This window comes from Octopus bimaculoides, chromosome 2 (genome assembly GCF_046866305.1).
Source record: "Octopus bimaculoides isolate indiv1 chromosome 2, ASM4686630v1, whole genome shotgun sequence".
In the NCBI taxonomy this organism is placed as follows: domain Eukaryota; kingdom Metazoa; phylum Mollusca; class Cephalopoda; order Octopoda; family Octopodidae; genus Octopus; species Octopus bimaculoides.
Window position 1 is genome coordinate 179,520,247 of NC_142929.1, and position 7,500 is coordinate 179,527,746.

Consider the following 7,500-nt stretch of genomic DNA (forward strand, 5'->3'; position numbering starts at 1 on the left):
TCAGTCCCGCTGCGTGGCATCTTGGGCAATTGTCTTCTACTATAGCCTCGGGCCGACCAAAGCCTTGTGAGTGGATTTGGTAGGCAGAAACTGAAAGAAGCCCGTCGCATATATGTATATGTATATGTGTGTGTGTGTGTGTTTACGTCGCCGTAAACTAGCGGTTCGGCAAAAGAGACCGATAGAATAAGTACTAGGCTTACAAAGAATAAGTCGTGGGGTTGATTTGCTCGACTAAAGGCGGTGGTCCAGCATGGCCGCAGTCAAATGACTGAAACAAGTAAAACAGTAAAACAGCAAACATATATATATATATATATATATATATATATATATATATATATATATATATATATATGAATGCGCACACACACTCTCTCTCTCTCTCAAAACACACACGCACACATTCATATATATATATATATATATATATATATATATATATATATATATATATATATATATATATATATATATATATATATATATGAAACAGATACAATAGAAAAGGTTCAAATCAAGCAAACTACGATTACCACATACATATTATATTATATATACAATTATATATATATATAAATATATATATATGTGTGTGTGTGTGTGTGTGTGTGTATGTATATGCTTATATGTGTCTGTTTGTGTGCATGCGTTCATATAAGCATATATGAATGTATGTATGTACTGACCTACCTGCGCAAGATGTTACTTCTCCAATTATCGAAAGCGTTCGGTGTAAAACCTGGTAACAAATTAAGATGCCTTTTATTTGCTGGTGCAGATTGCAGAGCCTCAGCACGCATCATAAATTGTTGGGGGAGCGGGAGGTGGGGGGGGGGCTAATTAAGGAAAAAAAGGCGGAATTAGATTTTTGTTAAAATATGACAAGTTATATATAGAGTGAATGGGATGGTATACTGCGAGTGAAATTGCGGTCGAATGTCTTTAGCTATGCTTGTGTTGATCTTATGTTTTTGTTTCTGGGTGTGTATAAGGGTTTGTGAGTCTGAATATGTTTGGGTTAGTGCGGTCATTGCACTTTCGGGCATGAAGTTTTACTGATGTTTTGGTAATATACAAGAGCAGATAATTGCGATTCATAAGAAACTGTTTGTACATTTAAGTCGGATCGGTCGGCTACCCTGCTGCTTAACTGCTTGGCTTAAATCTCTAGTGTAATATTTGGGGTAAGTAATCCTACATCAGAACACACATAGTGCCTCTGTTTGTTAACGAAAGTAGGTTAGGGTAGACCAGATAAACTGGAAACTTATGTAAATGGAAAAGATATCTTTTATCTGTTCGACTCTTAGCGAGGTCAAAGTTACCTTTTATTCTTCCGAGTAACGGCATTGCATTGTGATCGAATACAACAGAATGTGTGGCATTTTTTATCATATTATGGCATACAAAAACTATTGAGTGGTCTAAAAGATAGAAAGTTTTGCATGGCTTAGTATTATTCTGCAGACATGGATCTTTACTTTTAATATTTATCCATACAAAATCAACAAAGTAACAAACATGTGTTTTAATAGACTTAATCGATGAGAGTCTACCAAACATTTGCAAATGTTTGGTAGACTCTCAGTGTTAGAAACCATAATTAGTTGCCTAAAAATGGTTTCTGCCCTGTCTAATATTTGGAATATGATCAGGGCTTCACAATGTCAAGTGAGACTTCTCAAATATTTATTTTTAATCATAATACTGGATTCTTACAAGGGAAAAGGCACAGTCAATTTTATCGATACCTTGACTTAAATAGTACTTTATAAACTATTTACGTTTTGTCATAATATAGAATTCTTCCATAGACATAGACATAAACAAATTTCGGAGAGGGCTACAGCCGATTTTATCGACACCAGGACTTGATTAGTACTTTATTTTATTGACTCGGCAGAATTTAACCACAGAACGTAAATGACAGCAATGAAATGCCACATGTATCTTAAAGATTCCCCTACACCACAAACCTCATATAATCATAATATTATCTCTGATTCAAGAAGAAGACCAGTAATTTAAGTTCAGTATTTGACTGTCACTTTAGTTTATCAAACCCGGAGGGATGAAAAGCAAAGTTAACCTTGGCGTTATTTGAACTGAAAGCGAAAAGGGCCGTTAATACATGTCGCATGCTCGACACCTTAAAGATTTTGCAAATCCACACCCCTTCTTTAATCTCAATATTTTGATTCAACTTTATAGGATACACATTTAATATCATTTGCTATTTTATTGATATTTGTATTTATCGAAATATATAACGCACCATATCTTCTATGAAATATAAATGTATCTGTGTCTGTGCGTATGTACTGCTTCCCAGCCTCATGATTCCGGGTTCAGTCCCACTGCGTGGAACCTTGGGCAAGTGTCTTCTCTATAGTCAGGGGGCGACCAAAACTTTGTAAATGGATATGGTAGACGGAAACTGAAAGAAGTCCGCCGTAGATATATATGTGTATATATATATATATATATATATATATATATATATATATATGTTTGTATCTATATTTGTCCCCCCACCACCATCACCATCGCTTGATAACCGATGCTGGTATGTTTACGTCTCTGTAACTTAGTGATTCGGCAAAAAGAGCGATAGAATAATTGATAAGCTTACAACGAATAAGTCCTGAGGTCGATTTATTCGACTAAAACATTTTAAGGTGGTGCTCCAGCTTGGCCGCAGTCAAATGATTGAAACAAGTAAAAGAATAAAATATGAAATGTAACTACATGCGGATTGACGGTTATTTTTTCCCTCCGTCTTCCTTTTCTCTTGGACTTTCCTCTATCTCCTGTTTCTCAAGAGCTTTGCTCGAAACGTAAAACGCCCTTTCTTTCCTTCCTTTAGCGTTGCATGTACCACGTCTTCGTGTTGTTTTTTTCTTGTGTTTTTCATCGTTTTTTTTTTGGGGGGGGGGATTAATTATACACACACACACACATATACTGGAGAAAGAGAGGGAAATCTATTTATAGTCACTACATATAAGGGTTTAGGTTTAGCGAAGCTCTGACATGCAGTGATAATAAATAGCTGTAAACTATATTTCTGTGTGCGATAGGATACAAGTGCTATAGTGCACTTGTATAAAATGTTCTTAGTCATACATTGGTTATCCAAAGGACAATTGGATCTATCTCTGTATGAGCATAACTGTTTAATTTTGTTGGCTTGTGTACATCGTGCGGTGGAGGGATGATTCTGTTCGGAAGATGGTTGTCGATATTACCGTTTTATTATCATTATCTGTAGGTGTTCTCAGTTTATTATTTGAACTGTTGCTGGTGTTATTTGCTGGATGGCTATCATGTGTGTGTGTGTGTGTGTGCGTGTGTGTATGTGTGGGTGTGGGTGTGGGTGGGTGGGTGTGTGTGTGTGTGTGCGTGTGTGTTTGTGTGTGCGTGCGTGCGTGCGTGCGCGCGCGTTGTCAAATATCGTGTCGACTCAGAATGGGCTTCCATATCTGATTTGATCTGCTCTGCTGAGTCTATCTTTCTCCTACAGAGCTATACGGTCTTCACAATCTGCTGAGCGCAGAGATGCTATAAGGCAGTCTACCAATGGCTTCACTGGCCAAACCTTCGAAAGCACTGTCAAGAACATTCTTTTTTTACGAACATTAAATTTGTACTCTACAAAAAGTATAGAGTAACCCATCAGAATAATGTAAAATTACTTTTACTATAACTGAATATAAAATCGAATATTAATATGCACGTATATATACAGGGGTTGGAGAAAATAATGGAAACACCAAGCATCATAGAATAATAATTTTGAAATATCTATAAAACTGTCAACAGCTTGTTTATTTTTATGCTTTTTGATATAGTATAAGTGTTGCTTAATATGTTTTGCTAAAATTGCTGTTTCTTTTCAGATATCATCATTAAAATGACAGATCTATCGGACTTTCAATGAGGTCATAATGCCAGATTAAGTATGGCACGCGCTAGCGTAACGAAAACAGCCGAAATATTTGCTGAATGAAGAAGTACTGTCTCGAAAGTAATGACAGCCTTTGAGAAAGAGGGGGAAACCTCGTCGAAACAAAACTCCGGAAGAAAATCAAAACATTCAGATAGGGACTGTCGGACTCTTACACGAATTGATAGAAAGGAACACAAAAGTACAGCTCCCAAAATTACTGCGGAGCTTAATGACCCCCTCGAGAACCCAGTTTCCACAAAAACTGTTCGTTGGGAGATGCACAAAACCGGATTTCACGAGATGGCTGCAATCAGAAAACCACTACTTTCAAAACCAAACGCTGCAAAGCGTTTAGAGTGGAGTAAAAACCTACTGAATTGGTCTCTAGAGAAGTGGAAGAAAGTTATTTCCTCGAACGAGTCATCTTTACCTTATTTCCGACCACCGGCTAAGTATACGTGTGGAGACAGCCAAAAGGAGCATTTGACCTAGACTACTTTCTTCCAACTGTTAAACATGGAGGAGGATCTGTGATGATCTGGGGCGAGGGTGGGGGCTATATCTCGGAAATCTGCCGGCCCAATGGTTTCCCTTCATGGCAGAAAGACTATTTAAGCAATTTATCTTATCAAATTCATCCTATGATTGCAGAACTGTTTCCGGAGGGAAACGCAATCTTCTAGGATGACAAAGCACCAATTCACACAGCTAAAGTTGTTACTGAATGGCACGAGGAACATTCTAGGGAAGTTGAATATGTTATCTGGCCAACACAATCCCCAGATCTTAATATTATTTATGGTGCAGTTTAGAAAAACAAGTAACGATCATCACAAGAACTGGAGACTGTTTTAGGTGAAGAATGGAAAAAAATTCCTTTGGAAACAATTCAAACTTTGTACGAATCCATACCTCGTAGAATTTAAGCTGTAATTACTGCCAAAGTCGATCCTACTCCATATTAAAATAAATTTGCTTGAAATTTTGAGGTGTTTCCATTATTTTGTCCAGCCTCTGTATGTGTGTGTGTGTGTGTGTGTGTGTGTGTGTGTGTGTGTGTGTGTGTGTGTGTGTGTGTGTGTGTGTGTGTATGTGTGCTTGGGGGCTCCGATGAAGAGGGTTAATATTGATCTTTACTGTAATGATTGTATTGTTATGAATTTGATGTAAAGGAAAAATTGTGTTCGTGGGCTTGTTGGTCGGTGGGCGCCGACATCCCTCTCATCTTTATCATTATATTTTCATTTCATCTCATTTTGTCTACGTCCAGCCCACAAGCTTCTATCTTTCTACTGCTCTTGTGGCATATTTCATGAAATAAAGAAGTTAGCTACCTAACCACATAGTTCCGGGTTCAGTATCTTCTGCTATAGCCTCGGGCCGACCGAAGCCTTGTGTATGGATTTGGTAGATGGAAACTAAATGAAGTCTGTCGTACTAACCATTCCTGCTACTAACTCCTTCCACTATGTCACACACACACACACACACACACACACAAACACACTAACAGATTAACCACCAAACCATGCACACACACACACACACATACATACATACATACGCACACACACGTTCTATTATCACACACACACTCGCAGACTCTCGCGCACGCACAGATATTCATCTCCCTTTTTCACTCTCCTGTCTTAGAAAGAACTTTTCCCCCACCACCTCCTCTTCCGGTCTTTTCACAATGTAACCTCGTGGGCATCGGTACCATTTTCCTTTTACTCCGTTTTTCCATTCCCCGAACTTTCCATCTTTCCGACGAAGGGCTACGCCCAAAACGTCATACACTCTCTCTTTCCTTTCCCGGAGCGTCCAATAACACTATCCGTATCACGTCCTCACTTTGTTGTCTTTTTGTTATTGTTTTTTTGAAGTTATATATATATATATATATATATATATATATATATATATATATATATATATATGTATGTATGTATGCATGTATGTATGTATGTATGTATGTATTTGTGTATCTGTGTTTGTCCTCTCACCATTGCTTGACAACCGATGTTTCTGTGTTTACGTCCCCGTAAATTACCGATTCGGCAAAGGAGTCCGATAGAATATGGACTAGACTTACAAAGAATAAGTCCTGGGTTCGATTATTTAGACTAAAAGCGATACTCCAGCATGGAGTATCAAATGACTGGAAGAAGTAATAGAATAAAAGAATAAAAGGAAATATATATATATATATATATATATACATAAATATATATATACATATATATATATATATATATATATATATATATATATATATATATATATATATATATATATATATATATATATATATATATATATATATAAATATATATATATATATATATATATATATATATATATATATATATACATATAAGCAATAATAAATCTCTAAACGAGGTATAAACAGTAGCTGCACGATTTGTTCGACTAAAGGCGGTGCTTCAACATGACTGTAGTCAAATGACTGAAGCAAGTAAAATAATATATATATTATAATAATAATAATAATAATAATAATAATAATAATAATAATAATAATAATAATAATAATAATAATAATAATAATAATAATAACAACAACAACAACAATATCGAAAAATACCTTAGGAATGAGAACCCAGGTTCGAAATTTCCCTAATGAAGGCTGGAGGGTATATCAGCCGAAACGTTGTGTTAACAACAAACAAGATGTGGACAAATATCTGTCAAATGTAAATAATGTAAATAACGTACATAATTCCTCATCTCTTAAATAAAGAACTGTAATATTCTCATTATTTATTAGAAAATAGGTGTAATATAGAAACAAAACTTTAATTTCGAATCAGTCAATGTTTGTGTGTGTGCATGCGTGCGTGCGTGCGTGCGTGCGTGCGTGCGTGCGTGCGTGTGTGTGTGTGTGTGTGTGCGCGTGCGTGCTTACGCACCCATACGTGTGGGTGTTTGTGAGTGCATGAGAAAAATCAATAGAGAAAAAGAAGGCGAGAGTGTGTGAACATGTGCTCATATTTGGAAACAATCTGTTAGTGGTCCCTCTTCCTGTATTTTGTACCATTTTGGAAGTGTCTTCTACTGAAACCCAGAAGCAGCCTAAAGTTGGGCTGTCAGCGACTAAACTGGCAACACCACCAATAAGCCTGCACGATGGGTAGGTAGGATGGGGTATCGGCCACCCTGTTGGTGGAAGAAGACTCATCAAGGGGTGGATAAATTCAAAAAGGTCAACTGCCATCCAATTACGCGAGATAGTATATATATTTATAGGCGCTGGAGTGGCTATGTGTTAAGAACCTTTGTTTTCAACCGCATGGTTCAGGGTTCAGTCCCACTGCGTGGCACTTTGGGAAAGTGTCTTCTACTATAGCCTCGGGTCGAACAAAGCCTTGTGAATGGACTTGATAGACGGAAACTGAAAGAAGCCCATCGTTTACATATATATATATATATATATATATATATATATATATATATATATATATATATATATATATATATATATATATATATATATATATATATATATATATATATATTTATATATA

At 36.3% G+C, this 7,500-nt stretch overlaps 1 protein-coding gene and 1 long non-coding RNA gene across 7 annotated transcripts in view; one reads left to right on the forward strand and one right to left on the reverse strand.

Moving 5' to 3' along the window:
- Positions 1 to 7,500, forward strand: part of LOC128247053 (uncharacterized) — a 476,761-nt gene that overhangs the window by 416,655 nt on the left and 52,606 nt on the right. The window lies entirely within an intron of this gene.
- The window catches only part of LOC106868710 (vitamin D3 receptor), a 216,343-nt gene that overhangs the window by 115,707 nt on the left and 93,136 nt on the right, over positions 1 to 7,500 (reverse strand). The window contains exon 1 of one of the 6 annotated variants that reach the window (XM_089348121.1): positions 694 to 795. The exons of the other annotated variants lie outside the window; for them this stretch is intronic. The gene's annotated coding sequence lies outside the window, so the exon portion shown is untranslated. Of the gene's footprint in view, positions 1 to 693; positions 796 to 7,500 lie in introns of those variants that run through there. 6 annotated transcript variants of the gene reach the window in all.